Raw genomic sequence first — 19659 nt, forward strand, 5'->3', positions numbered from 1 at the left:
ATTTTGGAAATATAATTAGACCTCGTATGATTTTGAAATGAGCAATGTCTTCAAGGTACCCATGCTGTGCTTTGGTGAAGTTTGGAGAAAAATCACTTTCAAAGGTACTTCTTTCAAGAAAATGCCATGACTGAATGCTGACAAGAACTTTGCTTGTTATGATAAAAATACTGTGGAAACATGGTGAAGCTGAGTCATTTTATTTTATTTATTTTTTATCAGACTGGCATTAATGGCAGTTATGAAAAACTCTCTGAAGAAATCCATGTTCGCTGAAATATCATTTATTTGTTCATCTTCAACTGACCTTCTTAGGTTTCAAAACAGTGTTTACCGTTGACAGAGATGACTGGGTATTGCTGTAGGAAATTTTAAGAAGTCTCTCTCCTCCACCTCCCACCTTCTCTTAGGAAGCTTAGACTAGGATAGACACACAATTAGGAGTTATTAGACCAAATGGTGGTCTAAACCCAGTGGAAAGAATGCAGCTGTCATGAGTAATTCCCACTATAAATCTTAGACACTTTCCAAAAAGAAATCTAAGAGACCAGCACTGTTTCCAGAGTTGACTGGTTTATCTGCCAAAATACAGGCAGTTTTTAACAATGCAGATGAGCCTGTTAAAAATAGTTGCAAACTGTGGATTAGGTAGCATTCTTGGTAGCTTGAATGATGGACAAACCACGAAGATGTAGAATTTGAGCCTGGTTGAGAGGTGTGGCCCAAAAGCTTGCTTGTTTTTCTGGAACATAACAAAATGCATCTGAACCCCTGGAGTCTGAAATGTGGGCTGGGAATTTTGCACAAACAGCCCCTCTCCCGAGATTTATGGCACTTCCTAATTCCTAGGAGGCCAGAGCTACCACAAGAAGAATCATTCTCACAATTCTTTGGTCTTCTGGCTTTTCCCTCTGGCAAAAAGCAATGAGCACAGGAACACCCAGACTGCCCCCCGAAGAGAGCTGCCCATTTCTTTCTTGATCCTTCTGAAGGTCCTGCTTGATTTCAGAGCTGAATATGAGGGGAAGTGTATGTGCCATTCAGACCTATTCCTCCTCCTCTAAATTGAGTGCCTCCAACCTTCTATCACCAGCTTATCTGTTCTCATACTTTAATTTCAAAGACTGAGGTTATAGGTTATAATCTCAAACTCTAAGTTTGATTTTTGCTCTGTCTCAATGGCTGGTATTGATGCCACAGCTTTGTGCTGGCTTTATTTAACTATTAATAACTTCTTGTGAGATGCCCATCCTTCAAGAATGATTACCTTGGGAAATAGTTGATTCTTAAATCAAATTACCTCTGAGCTACAGAAAAATAAGAAACTTCGTGTGTTTCCTCTTTCTTTCCCTTACCTCCCTCATAGTTCTGGTTTTATCCTTTGTGTTACTGCTGACTTTCTCTAAGTTTAGTTTATTCTTTATAAAAACTTTGTGACTTATTTATGTTTAATATTAACCGCTACTATTAAAAAAAGGAGGGTGATTGGGTTCAACATTAAAATTTTGCTTCATAAAGGAGCTCTTCCAAAAGTCAAAGTCTGATGTGTTCTCTTCTTTTGTAGGTTCCTTCATTTCCTCAAATTAAGCACTGCCCAAAAGGAGTTTCAGTGATGATGGAAATATTCTATATATTACCTGTTCAAGCCAGTTGCCACTGGCCACATTTGGCTGACTACCTGAGAGCTTGAAATGTGGTCAATGCAACCAAATATCTATTCTACTTAATTTAATTTAATTTTTTAAAATTTATTTATTTATTGTTATTTATTTACTTATTTTTAATTTAAATTCAAATTAGTTAACATACCGTGTAGGCTTTAGGAGTAGAACACAGTAATTCATCACTTACATATATCACCCAGTGCTCATCCCAACAAGTGTCCTCCTTAATGCATGTCACCCATTTAACCCACTGCCCCACCCTCTCCCCTCTAGCAACTCTCAGTTTGTTCTCTGCATTTAAGCCTCTTATGTTTTGCCTCCTTCTCTGCTTTTATCTTAGCTTGTACTTAATTTTAAATAATGTAACTTTGTAACTACCATATTGGACAGTGCAGCTCAAGATCATAGTCAACTACTGGTCCTCTCTTGTGTTCCACTGTTATTCTCTTTTGGGTTTATTTTTTAAGAGTTCTCTTTTCATAAAAGTATGTGATTAGTAAATTTTCATATTTCTTCCATTTCAATGACTGTTTCATAATTAATTGTTGATTTAAATATTTGGGCGTCATAATCTTTTACTTTTCTAACTTTAAAAAATAATATTTCATTATCTTGTAGCATCTCTGCTGTTAAGTCCTTTATTAAATTGATCATTAATGCCTTATAGATCAGTTGCTTTTTAAGGATTTGTTTTTTAAGACTTTTGCTTTAAACTTGTAGAAGTAAAATACTCAGATGTGTCTACATCTAGGCCCTTTCAATCAGAAAAGTTTCTTTTATTTTTTCTTGATATGTCCTTCCCTCTACTGTCTCTTTTCTATCCAGAGCTACTTTAAGATGGATGTTCAAATATCAGATTATCCTCATGACTGAAAGAGCAAATTAATCGGAATATATGGTGGCCATGGTGAGCAGATAATAGACTAGCAGCTCTTCAATTACCAAAAGAGGGAGGACTTGATTTTGGATATGGAATACTTTAACTGTTTTGCTCCTGGCCAAAGCTCTCTAACTCTCTTATATAGAGAAGATCTGAGTTACCTTATTATCCACTGCCTTCTTTCTCAGATGCCAGCCTCTTCTCCTCTGTCCTTCTAGAATTTGTTCTCAGGCTGAAGCAGCTGCTGCAGGTGATTCCTTGGTCCAAGGGAGGGGCCCAGGTCTCCCAGATATTAGATCTGATATTTAGCAAGTTACTTTCTTTATTATCCTCTTTTTGTTTGTCAACTCCAAGTTTGGATATTCTCTAGGACATCCCTGGAAAGAACTGTGCCTAATTATTATGTCTGGGAATGGTGTTTCTTCTGCTCCAATTTCTCCACTTATTTGATCCCATCTGCTTTCTGTCTTCCTGGAATTTCTATTTCTGGTTGGCTTATGGCACCTTTTCTGTTTTCAGCACCATTATTATATATTTTTTTCTTTTTCAAAATATCTTTTCTATTATTTCATTGGGGGTTTTTGAGGAGGGAGAATCAGACATGTTTTTTCAGTATGCCACCTTGAATGGGGCCCTCTATTGTTTTTCATAAAGATAGACATTTTAATGTTAAAAACAAAAGTTTCATTAGACTGTGAAGATACTCCTGTATAATAATTTTGTCTATGGGCAAATGGCATATAAATGGCGTGGGATTACATTATGCATATTTAAAATACTCATGTGCCTCCAATTCTAACATTGGGAAAATATGTTAATACAGTGTTCAGGATAAGTATACCCCTCATTTCCTTTTATTTTTCTCAGTCTTGTCCGTTTTTTGTATTTACAAAAGTTCTGGTATCAGTTATGATTTCTCAAATGTTCCTTTTATTAGTGAGATTGTTTGATTTTTTTTTCTTCCATTTGTTTCAGGAGCCCTTTCTTTTCCATTTTCATCCAATTTGGATATTTTATCCTACCTTCGTTGTATCTATGCTATAAAATCTTATAAGACAATTGTCACTGTAAGTTTTTCTTTTTAATATCATAACAAAATATACACCTTCAATTAGTTTTAGTTTAGATTATTGAAGTAGAGTTGACATAAAATGTTATATTAGTTTCTGGGTACCACATAGTGATTTGACAATTCTATACATCATCTTCAATTTTCCTTCACTATGTTTGTTTGCTTGATTTGGGTAATAGTCCTTTTTCAATGACTTATGTATGTCTGAATGAAATGAGTTTTCATCTATAAGATATTTCATATTAGATTCATATGGAAAAGAGAATTTTTCTGCTTTTAGTCTATGAAAAAAGTAAGTATTTGTTGCAAGAATTTTTAAAGAAATGTTAGAGTAAAAAAAGGTCACTAACAAAGGTGCTTATTGAATGAGCCTCCCATCTCTCCAGTTCTTTTTAAGTTGGACACTGGACACAGGAGAAGCACACTGAGTTGCCAGAAACACAAAAGCTGTCCCTCCTCAATGTGCACTGTCTTTTTTCACTATAAGAATTTTCCCCTTACATTTATACTTAGTTCTGATCATAATATTTTACTAAATGTCTCATAATTAGAGGTGCTTACCTATGCCATTATAGTCCAAAAAAGTAGATAGTAGTATATAAAAAGTCCTGTGAAAACTCACATCAGTACTGAGGGCTAGATCCTGGTTACCAATTCCTATCATTTTTTTTAATGCATTAGGCTTATTTTTGTATATAATCTCTACACATTTCACTCAACTCGTATTCCATTTAGACTTACTACTGGGCCAATTGCCTTTAAAATCATGCTTTTTATTTTATTTTATTATTTATTTTATTTTTTAATAAAAGATTTTTTTAATGTCTATTTATTTTTGAGAGAGACAGAGACAGAATGTGAGTGGGTTAGAGGCAGAGAGAGAGGGAGACACAAAATCCAAAGCAGGCTCCAGGCTCCGAGCCGTCAGCACAGAGCCTGATGTGGGTCTTGAACTCACAGAGCTGTGAGATCATGACCTGAGCCGAAGTCAGATGCTCAACTGACCAAACCACCCAGGCGCCCCTAAAATCATGTTTTTTAAACGTACAGATTACTAATTGATAGGCCAATAAGGATAAAAACCAAAGGGAAGAAAGTTACAACATGGCCAGTGTGATACAGGTGGAAGTGATTTGTATGCCCTGCTTAATACCTGAGTAAAATGAAATGATAGTCTAAGGACGGCATCCCCTGTGTGGTTCCTCATTTCTTACACTTCTTACATATTGACTCTTACATATCTGCCTAAACTCAGCTAAGAACTTGAGATTTAATAATATGAAACTTGAAGGATGGTAAACACAAATATGAGTTATAGAATTATATAAATCTTAGAATCACTCTGAAAGCATCTTAGGTAAGAAGGATCTCAGAGAGACCTTGAATTTGCCTGTGAAACTTCAGTAGGAAACCTAAAATCTTGATTTGACAAAACAAAAGATAATGAACTGAAATGATTTCTGCAAAGTGGGAAGCAAGGTACCTAGAAACAGTCTTTGATAAATTCTTTTACATGTTTCTATTTTTTTTCTTTTCTTTTTCTTTTCTTTTTTCTTTTTTTTTCTTTCTCTCTCTTTTTTCTTAGTCTTGAAGACAAATATTGGCCAATGATTCTGATTATCATTAAGTGAGATCTCTTGTCTTGAAGGAAAATTACATGTGTCTAGAAGATACTGAGGTTGAAGGTTGTATTTGGTTCATCTCATCTCATTCTCTGAGTTTCTTTTATGTTTATTATGTTATGCTGTGATCATGCCGATGTAAAAAAAATATATCTATATCTATATCTATATCTATATCTATATCTATATCTATATTGGTATTGTGACTTGCTCAGAGTGTTTCTTTAAAATAAATAGGAATGGGGCGCCTGGGTGGCTGGGTTGAGCATCTGATTTTGGCTCAGGTCATGATTTTGCAGTTGGTGGGTTTGAGCCCCACATTGGGCTCTGTGCTGACAGCTCGGAGCCTGGAACCTGCTTCAGATTCTGTGTCTCCTTCTCTCTCTGCCTCTGCCTTGCTCACACTCTGTCTCTGTCTCTCTCAAAAATAAATCAACATTAAAAAAAATTAAAATAAATAGGAGTCATAAGAATGAACAGTCTAATTCGGTCAACCATTATCATCTGGTAGTTTGCAAGCAAATTCACATAGCATAACCTGAGTTCCAAATAGCAGTGGGGGACCACCATAGCAGGAGAGGAGTAGCAGGTTTAATGAAAGAAACCCAGCTTCCTGAAGTTGCCACTCCTAAGGAAAGTTTGGCGCTTAGAAAAGAATAATCTGTAGACTATGCACATGTACACTTTAGCAACAAACTCTTTCATAAGTGAAAGGCATGCAATAAAAGGCTCACCAACACAAACAAGAAGAAAACACTGAAAAGTGACTCCTTTTGTGATGAAGTCATGGTAGTTACATAAAGTCTGGCCTTTAATCCCATTATACTTGAAATAGATATTGATTTAAAATTCATATATTTGCTGTCATTCTTTTCAATCCCCCACCCCTATTTTTTAAAACATCTAAACAAAGTGACCTCATTGTTTTCCATTGGACTTTTTTTTTAAACATTGGCTGGGATGATTGAGATTCAGGAATGTGGGAAAATGGATTCCCAAACCGCGTCCCTCCCCTTTCATTCTGAACTGTAATTTTTGGCTTGGCTTGAATCACAGTCATCGCATTTCAGCCTGAATCTCTCTGTAAAGTGATCTTTCTTAAACATTTCTCTCACTCATCAAGGGATCAGAAACAAAGCTGTTCTAGTCTTTCAGCAAAACACTTACAAGCAGCTTTTACCGAGAAGTTGCAAGAGCTAAATTTCCTCTAAAATTGTTTGAAAAGCGAACATTTTCAGTGCCTCGTTGTCCTTTTTGTGAATCTTGTCATCTGTATGCCATGAGCTCCAGCAGCTATTTTAATCTGTTTTTGTTTGCAATCCATTTGGTGTCCACCCAAGGAAATGCAGGTGATTCTAATTAACTTACTGCTGAAGATGTAGGAAAAAAAAATATCTCAATTGTGTTGCACAGAATTATACTCTTAAAACCTTTCTTCTCTTATTTATAACATATTATTAATGAAAATGATTGTATGAATATGTTTACCACCTAATTCACTGCTGTTCACTTTTTTAAATCAATGAGGCTTACGGCACAGAAAAAAGCCACACACATACACAAATACACAGACACAATACAGACCCCAAGAATGCTTGCCAACTTTTATTTAACAAGGGTAGCAACTTAAAAATAACATTATTTTTACTTTGTGCAACATAGTTTAATATCTGAAATAACCCTGTTTCAATAAAAACCTATTGAAATACTCTCAGCCTAACTCTGCCCTGAAGGTAAAAGTGATTAATTGAAAGATTTTGGCAGATCTGTGCTCACCACCAGGGCAGTTTAATTTAGAACACATTCAACCATTTCTCAGTGTCTCTGTGTTGGTGGAGCATTACTTTTGATCTTCTTTGTGGAGGGTGCCTCTAATTCGGACCCTTTAGCCAGCCACTTCCTGGAAGGTTTTGATGGCTAGCTTCTGCTAAGCATTCAGGTGAGGGAGAGCCCCTCTGGCTGCTGCTTCTAAAGTGGGTTAGGGAAGCAGAATTCCAGACACAAGGGCAAAATATACTATAAACCTGTTTGGGTATATCTACCATCAGTCAAGTCTTATTTCGATCACAGGCAAACTTTTGAGAAGTTCTGGTGACAAGGTTGGGATCACCCGACTCTTTCCTAATTAAAGAAGATGCTCCTGGCCATGACAGTGGATGAGACTGATAAGATTAAAGTTCCTTTTCTCAGGAAATATAAAGAAGATTATTATTTTCTTTTTGATAATACAGGAGAGACTATCATGTGGGTATCGTTAATACTTCTGCTAAATAGAAAGATGGGGCTGGTGCATAATCCTCCCTATTTGGCAAATAGACCTGTGTTGAGTTGGGATTACATAGAAGGACAGAAACATTCCAATACATTCTGGATGGAGAGGCCTTGACTTGGTGAACTCCAGCTTCCCCAAACCTAACACATATTGATTAAGCACTTATTATATTGCAAAAGTGTGTTAGGCAAGGGGTTACAACAAAGAACAGAGGGTACATGGTCCAGATATTATGGAGCTATAGCACTAACATTGTTCTGAGGCACTCACAGTGAATCCTACACACAGACTGATGAGTTAGTACCAATAGCACCTGAAGTCCCTAATATTTTCACATATACTGTTGCATATCGGAACAATACACTCAGTTGGTATTTGCTCTATAGCTACCTTTAGAAGGAAATATCATTCTGATATATATATTCAGTTTCACGTTATATCCTGAAACAGTTAAGCAATATATGTTTTATGTATACAGTATTAAGTAATTAATCTGTGTGCAGTAGGATTATAGAAATGATTCTGGTTTTGTTTATTATTTTATCTATTTCCTACTATTTTATATGTATGCATATGTATACACATAGACATATATAGGAATATGTATGTTATTATAATAAAAACAATAATGATACTTATTTAATTACCATAATATCATGCCATCAATTATGTGATATGGGTTTATGTTCTTATAGGCTCATTTGAAAAAGATTGAAAGACAAAACTACCGAGTATCTTTGAATGCTCTATTGTGTATCTCTAATTTATCTATAACATGTTTTAAGACCCATGATATCAGATTCCAAATTTTTATGAGACACAATAGAAATCTCAAAATGTAATTATTTTACAAACTATTCTATTATTGGACAAATCACACCCAGGTTTGGAAATACAAATAGAAGTTTTCTGGAATACAGCTGAAAAGACATAAACAAAATTGTAAGCTCTAACTGTCCCTGGACAATTTATATCATTGTCATTCATGACTGTAGGACTTGTACAGAAAGAAATACATAGATAAGGGCCCAAATTTAGTATTGAGGTTGGCTTTTTAAATTTCTATTATCACACCATAAGAAGAAAGGTAAGGCAAGCTCTGTTTTAGTGCTGGAGGAGAGACCTATCCTCAGCTTCATTCTTTACCACTGGAAGGCTGTTAACCATCTAGTAAAGAATTGCACACACTCCAGCTACTCGAAACATTACTTGTTGACTTAAAAAAAAGACATTCCAATACAAATTGTTTTTTTATTTAAACTCATCTAGCACTAGTATAATACAAACCAGGCTTCCTGATTCTGGAGAATTTTGTCACATAGGTCTACATAAAAAGTCTTATTGAAATATTTGTCAGTGCACATACATATTTAGCGTCTACCATTTCTTTCTGGTCCATTGTCACAGAAAGAAGGCATACTAAACTAAGATGTGTTACACATGTTGATGTTCATTAGTTGAGTGTCCGTCTCATGTAGATAATTTTCTAAGTGGTTAAGAAACCGAGTTACAAATACATCTCATGTCTTCCATTGTATAAAATTTAAATAGTGTCTCAATTTCCCCATTTCCCCTAATGGCTGGCAAGTTTTGAATTTTAAGAATTTTAGAAAATCCATGACATCCATTATAGCTGACTCTTGAGGTGCTGCAGAAGTTAGAAGTGTAAGATTATCAATTTGAAGACCTGGACTTTATGTCATCGGTCCCCAAGTTTAGTCTTAACATGAATTACAGAGGCTGTATTTAAGGCATCTTTTCAGAAGTCTGGGGATAATAACTCTGTCTTAAAGTATTCCTTGTACACAATCTTGCTTATGTGTAAAATTGTGCAATTGGAATTTTATTCCTTTGTCTTTAACTCCCATGGAAGGATTTCACATCAGAGCTCACTAAGCATGTGCACTTTAGTGTAGCTCAATCTATTAGACCTTGTCTTGAAAGCAGAATTCAGCTGAAAGAACAGGAAGTCCAATAAGACTTCGCTTGTGTAATGTGTGGGACAGGAGGAGAGGGCAGGTGTAATACATAATGGGAAAGAAACGGAGGGAGGAAGCGAGTGTCCTATACTGGTTTCAAGCTAATCCAAACGGGTAGTTGCCATTATCTAAATGCTTACCCTTCCTGGATTTTCTATTTTCAGATACACAAGGATTTGAGGAAATGGAAGTATTCTCGCTGTGCTTAAAGACTTGGGTGAGGAAAGGTGTATTTTTCAGTTTGTCTAAACATATTTTATCCTGAAACATAATTTATTCTTATCATCATAATAATTTTCCATCACGTGAAAAGTGTAATAAATTGTCCTCCTTAGAGACAACTTCTAAAATGATTTTTTTTTTCATTTAGATGAGTCTAATACTTTAAACTGAAGTTCCAAGACAAGATTATATAAAGCCATATAGGGCTTTGCCCTACAGATTGAAATTCTATGAAGAGACACATTGTTCATCCTTGAGGTCATGAGCTCTCTAACACCACCCCTTTCTCCTGTTTGCAAAGCACCTGCATAGAACACAGTCTTGGAGACTTCTCCTGCTGTGTCATTCTTCTGCACCTGCACTGTGTATGGAGCTGTGTTATCGACCACTGGCTCCATCTGAAACCTTTCATCTCTGTAGTGGCCTTAAGTCTCCCCAAGTAACTCAGACTAAGGCTCATCAGTAAGAGACAAATAGCCCTGAACAATGGCAGCCTCATGAGGTCCTAGATTCCCAATCTACTTTCAAGTGTTCAAACAAGCCTTAATAAAGACTATTACACCCAGAAATGTATGCATTTCTATGAATTCATTGACTGGAATATCAAAAGAAAACGATGACCTTATTTTGCCCAAAACTAGAGCCAAGTACGCTGCAAGCAAAACCCTTAGAAAAGAGGAGGAAAGTAAGCTTGGGAACAGAGCATGCTTTTAGAGGTGTCAGTACGACTGTCTTCTTTCCCTTATCAAGCACAACAAGACAGAATAAAACCCTTTCTTCACTGGTGCTTGGAAAACCTCTAATAGGAGACAAAGACATTTAGAGTTAAATTGTTGTTACCTTTTAAAACAACTGTAACTCAAGGTAACACTCAAAGGTGTTTTAAGGGTGTCTAAAACTTCAAGCTAGGGTATAAATGATATCCCTGAGCCAGGTTTGCCAGCAGGAAGGTGTTGCAGGTCAGACCCAGTGTTCAAGGGGACATTGTGCAGTAATGTAACCATTTAGCAAAGAAAAAAGAAGGAAGGGAGCAAATGACGACCCCAAATACATCTTACTCTGTCCTGGAGTTGTCTTTGTTCAGACCCATGTTTTGTCCCTGTGAGAACTTTCACTAACACGTTTGTAATTGTCTTTTTATGGTTTCAGGATTTCAGACTACTTCCAACTTTAACCCAAACTACCAACATTAGTTATAATATACTGGTATAAATATGGAACACAAATTCAGCATTTGACAATGTTTAACAAATAAAAACCGTTTCCCCTGCCCACCATGCTGTCAAACAGGATAATGACAATAAATGATTCAGGGCCTTGAGTATAAAGTTTTGTTTTCATTCTTATATGCCGTATGTGTTACAAATAGCAGATAAGAGGGGACTTCAAACAAGGGAGGTTATTGTTCATAAAATAGTATTTCTGTGCAATCTCCAACAATTTTAGTTAAACAGATACACTAATTGTTTTCCTTTGTTTTGGTAATGCAATTTGTGGGAGTTAATTTTTAAAATAGGAAATTTTAAGCATTTACATTTTTTTTTAAATTTACATCCAAGTTAATTAGCATATAGTGCAATAATGACTTCAGGAGTAGAATCCAGTGATTCATCCCCTACATATAACTTAAGAATTCTTTTTAACTCTTTCTCTTTTATATAAAATATTACCGAGCTGATATAGCCACAGGGTTAGCGGCAGTATTATTTTAAATCATTTTAAGTTTATTTATTTATTTTAAGAGAGAGTGAGAATCGGAGCAGACAAGCAGGGGAGAGGCAAAGAGAGAAGGAGAGAGAGAGAGAGAGAGAGAGAGAGAGAGAATAGCAAGCAGGCTCCATGCTGTCAGCACAGAGCCCAATGTCGGGCTTGAACTCATGAACTGTGAGATCATGACCTGAGCTGAAGTCAAGAGCCAGACACTTTACTGACTAAGCCATCCAGGCACTCCTAGATGCAATATTTTTTTAAATATTAAAGGCTCCTATATTTTATTCTGTAAAGACATGGAAAAATATGGCCAAACTATATTATTGTGACTTGTGACCCTTGTTTTGGATCCCTGGCGATTGCTTTTTGCACATGGCAGTCTAATTGTTTCTGCTGGCTCCTCAGGAATCTACAGTGTCTCTAGAACTAATTTCAGTTAAAAAGTTGATTTCTAACATTAGTTTAATTTCTATCCTAATAGTTATCCCCCTTACGTATCTTTTCCAGAAGGTTGCCCAGAAAAAAAAAAAAAATTATCTGCTTCTATCCATGACAAGCTTGTGAAAAAAAGCCTTTCTGGTGGGAAAAGAATTTGAAAGGAAAACATGGACGTACATATATCAGACCAAGAATTAAAAGATGAACATTATATGTGAGGAAACATTGTAAGAAGATTTCACTATATTAGTTTTTCCAAGTCAGTGTTCCAAAGCCAGTCTTGGATTATGTGTGAAAAGTAAGAACTCTATAACTGTAACAGGTGCTGGCAGGAAACTCCCATTAAAGCTTATGGAAGTTATGCCTGTAAAGTCCTGGCATCTGAGAAAATTCTCGCATAAGAATGCATTATGCATCAGATTTTTCTCACTAGAAAAACAATACAAGGCTGTGACTACTCAACATTCCCAGTCACTATTTCGCTAACATCATCCCTTGGTGATGACATCTTGGTGACCTTGCAGTGTATGTAGAGTATATATGAGGCTTCATTTCAACACTGAGAGCATGCATTGTCTTCTATATATACCAACAGAGATGTTGGTTGGCCATCTGTCTGTCCTAATCAGAGCATAAACCTGAATTTTTTTCCCTTAGAGTCAATACATTTATACTAATTGATCCATATTTCAAGGATTGACTCTTCATATGCAACATGGCAAATATTTATGAGATTTTACTGGAGTTTGGAGTAGTCTATAGAACATCAGGTAGTAATTAATATAGGTTTTAAATCTATAGTATTGACTCATGTTGGAAAGTATTAGCATTATGTTTGGCACATAGTGCATGCTTAACAAATGTCACCTTTTTTTCCTTACATAAATCAGCTGACTTCTCTATGACCACATCTTCAAAGACTATGGTATAATCCTTTGAATGTGAACTTGCTCACCTTAAAGGTAACAAGTAAAGCCTATTTCTCTGATTAAGCTCACCTTTTTAGCGTATAAATTCTAGAGGTTAAAATATTTCTTTTTCTGACATTTGTCTATTGGTTACAGCTAAACCAAAATTATCTTACTTTACTCTAGAAATCTAGCATTTATAAGGAATTTGATTTAATCCCAGTGGATAATTTGGATTTAAACCATTTATCAAGTTAAAAACTGAGATAAAAATTTAGACAGTATTGAACCTTAGACAAAGTCCAGTGAAAATGGTTGTGAGCCTGTATATATCCAGATGTAGGTATCCATAGCTAGATTTGTAGCTACCCTATGGATTAAATGTTACTAGCTTGCATATGTGTTTGTAGTTACAATTTTAAATATGCTTTTCATGTGCCAATATTTCTTTAGTAAAAGGTCCTGGGTTAGGGTAATATAGTTACCTTCCAGAATACACACACACACACACACACACACACACACACACACCAGCACCAACCCAGGCAATCTGCCAAATGTGGTTGCTGTGAAAAAGGTTTTGCTTTAGGGCAATAGCAAACTAGCTCACCACCCCGCTGCCCTGCCCATTCCTCACCACACGGCTCTTTGCTGTATCCTTAACTTCCCCTCCTACCGTGAGGGAACATTTCTTCGGACTGTTTTATTGCCAATATATTTTTACTTTGTATGATGAAATGAAACAAGGGACTGGTTTCATTAGAAAGAGAGGTAAACAGAGTATTAATTAAATTTGCTGATGATACTAAATTGGGAGGAACTGTGGACATCTGTGAAGACAAAAGAATCATACAAATGGACTTAAGGAGTTTAGAAATATGAGCAGGAAATAATAAAAAAGACTTAGCCTTAAATAATGCAAGCTAATATATTTGGGAAAAGATCGTCAGAAACATGGCTATTCAGTGAATGGTAGACGTCTGGAAAGTGGTAATCGTGAAAGAGACCTAGGGGGTGATAATGGGGAAAATTATACACAAACTTATAGGGAAGTAGGCACAATGCCCAGAGGGTTATATATAAAAGAACCAGAAAGTTAATAGTCCTATTCTTATGATACTGATAGATCTCAAAAGCATCAAGTTTGGCTGTAGTTAGTTGAATCCCTCAGGTTCATGAAATAATTTAACACTATTTGTTGAGAGACTGGTTTCTCCCTATGAAAGAAGAAAAAGTCTGTTTTGTCTGAAAGCTTTCCTGAACACCAGTTATTGGCACTATTTCTGTCTTATCCTATTATCGACTATTACTAATATGGTATATCACATAGATATGGATATAGACATTGCTATGGGTATAGATACATAAGACCCATCGTGCAAACAAAGAACTTTCAGTTTTAAGGTATTTTCTCTACTTTCTAGATAATATGACTTCATATTATGTTTCAAGAGACAATTAATCACAATCTCTTCTATCAGTTCAGTGCATCTTCAGTATATGGGATTCACTAAGGATGCATTGATGGATGAAAAAGAATTTTGGATAATATCTATCTATTCATCCATTTAATCATACATCATGAATTGAGCCCCTACTATAAGCCAGCTTTGGTATGTTAAGCACTGAGGAGACAGAGATGAGCCAGCCACAATCCCTAGACTCAAGGACTTATATTCTAGATGGAGATACAGGGAATGAAACCAGCCATTACATCCCCATGCAATAAAGCTATCTTAGGGAGAGCAAAGCTGTCATTGGAACACTGTGGAGTGAAATCCTAATAATGTTCAAGAGACCATGGAGGGGTGGCTGAGGATATAAATCAGAGACTATTCCTTGAAGGGGACACTCGTGCCTATGCACAAGAGGATGAATGGGAATGTGGCAGGTGGATAGGTACGGGGAGAGACCTTAGAGAGAAGGAACAGCACATGGACAAAGTACCCACCTTTGGAAAACTTGTTGTAGTTGATATTCCTAGAGCATAGGAAGCAGCTTGTAAGGATATGAAGCTGGACAGTGGACAGAGGGAATATGCTTTTGGAATAATTAGTATGAAATTTTGTTTATCCAGATGAGGCAAAGAAACCATTAAAGGGATGTCCTAAGAAGGCATAATACAATCCTGTTTGTGTTTAAGAGGAATAATGTTGTCATCATTGAGAAGGGTGGCCTGGGAAGAAAATAGAACAAAGGCAGTGATATTAATTAGGATACTTCAAAGGAAATTATGAGTTCTAATCAAGGCCATGACAGGTAAAAGGAAGAATCAGATTCAAGAGATAGTAAGAAATGAGGGACTATTAGACTTGGTGAATGATGCTCTATGAAAGTAGAGAGAATGATCTAAAATGTCCAACATGTTTCTTTTTAGGGAAATAGGCCATGATGTTATTGACTGACTTAAGGAATAAGGGAAGAATAGGCTTGTTAGGTAAAGTGATAAATGCTGTTTGGAAAAGTTGAATTTGCGATACCAGAGGAAAATTCAAGAAGGGTTGCTCTTTGACCTCAGATCTGAGAGTAAAACGTAGCTTGAGAAGTCATTCTCAAATAAGGATTTTGAAGTCATTGAAGAAACCATTGAAGGCTTTGGTATCATTGAGATCACACAGAAAGAATGGATATAGAAATAACAGAGTCAAGAATTAAACCCAGAGGAAAATGCACATTTCTTAAACTGTCAAGCTCTAGGCTACGTACATGGACTCTAAAATTATGCCATGTAATTTCAACTACATGCCAACTGCCTACCTTTAAGGCAAAAGGAAAGGAACCTTACTACAGTGATTACAATACTGTCTGCTAGATGTTCTGCTGCCCTGTATGAGGACTAAAGAGTAAAGTTAGCCCAACTGGTCAAAAGATACAAAACATAACAAGAAGAGCATTATTTTTAAAACAAGAACGATAATAGTCCTATTTTAATGGCGCTGGTATATTTAATGTCTTTGGAGAGCTTTCAATAGTGTCAGCAGAGTTTAACTTTTCTGCTGTGAAGTAAATTTGTAGAAAATAAAATCAATATCCAATAGCAAAATAATGTCAGAATTTAGAGTATTTGTATCCTGTCTTCATTAGCCTGAAATTGATAATTGTTTGTAGTTCACCATATATATCTTATTTCAAATTCTTTAACAGACTCTTTCAACTCAAAAAAAATATCATCAGAATAAAAATTTCTTGAGATTTACATAGAAAATAAATACTGAATCAAGAATACGAGATGTTCACAGGGAAGTAAACTAACACAGAACAGCACCAGCAGGTTATTCAAAGTCTGAATTAAAGGAAAAGAAAACAAAATAAAGGAAAAGACGTGGTGATGTGATGCTCCACTCTCTGTGTGGGTTATGAGACCCACGCCTACTCATAACTATACTTAAGCATGTCACTTGTAAGTCATAGTTGCCATTCAAGTACTTGATTAAACATAGCAGGTTATTGGTGTTTAAACAATCCCTAGTGGTATATGACTTCCTCTGATGAAAATGAGTAAAGAATGGGTATTCCATTAGCTCCTGCATGGTGCACTTAAATGGAGTATCCCAAAACTGATGAGCATAAAATCTTTAAGGAAACATACCTTCAAATGTTTCACATAGGTGGGTACATATGGAGAAGAATATCATTTAGAACAACATAATATACTACTATCAGAATGGTTTACATGTTTAAGAAGCAGATTTGGAAGCCATGCAAATCATACAGCTGCCTTCAATCAACCATTGTTGTTCATTGATCATCTAAGTTTCAACCACAGGCAGGTGAAGCAATGCTGTGCAACTTTCCATAAAGATTTAAGCAATGTTGAAGATAATTAATCCATTCATTCATCATTTATTGAGAACCAATTATGTGTCAGGCACTGTGAAGAGTTAAAAATAAATCCACACTCTCTATCTCAAGTAGCAGACAATGCACTGAAGGTAATATTTTAAATATTTTTTTCTTCTATAGGTTACGCTTTCACTCTAAATCTCAGGACATTCTTATTTCCTTAAAAACGCTGTGATTTTACATCTTGTCTACAGTCTACTATAAGCTCAAGAACTCTTCCAGCAGTATCATTTTAGAGTTATTTTGGTTTTGCACAGTTTTCCTCTCAAAGTGTCTTGCCCCCCCCCCAACTTTTTTCTGAACTGAAAGTAGGAGGTAACTTGAAAAGTATAAAATTCTGCAAAAAGGTATAAAACTGGTAAGGCAAAGATTACTTGAACCCAAGAAAAACACTTCTAATTCCACAGCCTATTAGACTTTTAGATAACTTTTCACAGAATTTAGAAGAATCTCTAAGACATGAATCTTTTCAGGGGATGGGTAAATTACTCCAAAATACTCAAAGAGGAAAATATGCCAGTTCAATTATATAGACCCATGCAACTACTTCTGAAATCCACATGCCTTTTTCACTAAATATGTAGATCAATGATTAATGCTTAAGTTGGACACACTTCATTTGAAAGTGTGAAAATTCCTTGGAAAAGGAAATTCTTTTCTAGACATTTTAAAAGGAACATTATTTATTAGGAAATCCATAAAAGAGTATAATATAGCATTTTGGTCTCATTCATAGCTTCCGGAATTAATTTAAGATTTCTTAATTATCATAATTTTTTAAGCTGTAGGGAAATGTTTGTAAAAAATAGAATGTATAGATTCTTGTTCAACCAATAAACAACAGATCGTCTCACAAAATGAAGTGGCACACGCCGTGAGAGTTTTGATAATTTATTTTTTTAATCAGTTGTTTCACATTATGCAACAAGAATTTTTAAAAATTCTATTTAAAAACTACAAACCCATGTTTGAATCCCAGGGCAACAAATATTTGAAAATCTCTGTCTGCCTTATTTTTTTTTTTTTTTGCGCCTTTTTATTGAAAACCTGAAAGCTTTCCAAATGCATGTGATTTTTTTTTTCAAATTTTGTAAACATTTGCTTCCAGGCTAAAACATCCTGCCAACTTTCAGCCAAGATTATTTTTATGGTTGAACTATTAACTTCTGAATATGGGGGCTTATAATAGAAAAACTCCCAGACCCAGAACTCTCATCCTATAAATGACACCATTATAGGATATTTTAGAGTATTACATCTTGACATGAGGAGGTGTTGCATTATTTAAATCCTCCATTCACACAATAAGAGACTAATTTCCTAGTGTATTACGTTTGGCTCTATTTCCTTCCAACTGACTCGAAGGGAAAAGTATGGTAAGAACCCAAACTTTAGCATGGGGGTGGATGTGGGAGTGGAGGTTGGAAATTAGACTCAGGCTTTATCTGGGAAGAGACATTATTTATTCTCATGCATTCTGGATGCAAAAGTGTGGGAATATCCACTGACTGATTTGACCAGAGCCACATTGCTGGATACATTAGATACCCTTTCTGGGTATTGAACTGCACACTTATTCCTCCATTAACTTCTGTTACGTTTAGGCTCTCTTTTTGATAATAAGACTATTGCTTAGACTTATTATAAGTCTATAGTCTTGCTATAAGTCTATAGCAAGTCTACAGATATATTGCTAGATGTGGATAAACTCCACTAAATATCACTAATCAGTACGGTGAATTAATTCCTAACCATGTGTACACACAGAATTTGTGAACATTCCATGTAAGCTTGCCATTCACAGCAAGATTTAACTTAACAAGCATTTTCTTGAGTGGGAATAAATTTCTCTGGAACAAAAAAGCAGGTATCAGGTAACTATGGTAGACTTGGTAATTGCTTCAATAACTGTCTTCTCTTCATTACTAGACCTCACAAGATTGCCCTTTTATCCACATTTGTTTTCTTAATTGCAAAATGCAGCTTTTTTCTTTCCACCTTGTCATCTCTGATTTCTTTCGGTTGTCTTTTCCAGTTTCTCTTTTGTACTCTTGCTGCCTGTTTCCTGTTTACTCTCTTTTGATTTTGTCTTCCCCTCTAGCCCTGAATGTGGCTTTCTTACAGACACAGAGGCCCCAGCATGACTACCCTAAAGAGCCAGTTCCAACTTGGACCTAGCACAACACTATAGCTGTCAGGAAGGTGGCTGTCTTTGGGTTGCACTAAAACAAAACAAAACAAAGCAAAACACAAAACACAAAAACACGAAACTGGACTTAATTTCAACTTAGAAGTGAAACCTAAGGAAAATTTGCTGCAAACTTTCATGGAGCTTTTTTGGGGGATCAGCTCTTTTGTAATTGCATGTGGATGCCTAACTTTAGGCATAAAAAGCAAGCACTTACAAAAAAAAAAAAACAACAACCGACCAACACATAGGTCAGTGCCCTCAGAAACATTTTTCTTCAGTCCACAAATATTCTCTGGGGAAAAAGAAAAGTGCTTATCTTAAACTCTTGATTTTTTTTTTGAGCATGTAATTTTTATCAGTTTGTTTTGTTTTTGTTATTCTTTTTTTTCACTCACTGCTTATAAAACGAGCAAGCAGAAGTCTCTCTGGAACAAGATAGAATCATAAAAGTTTTCAAGAATCTCGTCACAAACTAAACAGTACAAATTGCACATTCCTCATGGAAGTATCAGCCTTTCGTGCGTGCCTGGATCCAACTATAATAGATTATCCCAAAGTGGGAAAGAATGAACAGTACAAAATTAGCAGAACTGGGAGCAGAGCTTGTCTAGTGAAGGCAATTTGATCTGTACTTTAGCGGCCTGGATTCTCAGGCATTGGGAAAAGACTATGTTAAGTTTTATTTTGCAAGCGAACACTTGCTAGGATCTCAAGAGGCAGACTGGTGCAGTGACTCGAGTATCAGAAAAACTATAGTAACAATTATAATGCTTGGTATGTCTTAGCATAATCGTGATACCACAATCATGTCTGTTACCTGTAGAATAAATACAATAGGTGCATGGCTTACCTAATATG

The 19659-nt window shown here is 35.8% G+C and overlaps 1 protein-coding gene across 6 annotated transcripts in view; it reads right to left on the reverse strand.

Moving 5' to 3' along the window:
• The window catches only part of ARHGAP15 (Rho GTPase activating protein 15), a 573492-nt gene that overhangs the window by 156610 nt on the left and 397223 nt on the right, over positions 1-19659 (reverse strand). The gene's annotated exons all lie outside the window — the stretch shown is intronic.

The sequence above is a fragment of the Neofelis nebulosa genome, chromosome 2 (genome assembly GCF_028018385.1).
Source record: "Neofelis nebulosa isolate mNeoNeb1 chromosome 2, mNeoNeb1.pri, whole genome shotgun sequence".
NCBI lineage: Eukaryota > Metazoa > Chordata > Mammalia > Carnivora > Felidae > Neofelis > Neofelis nebulosa.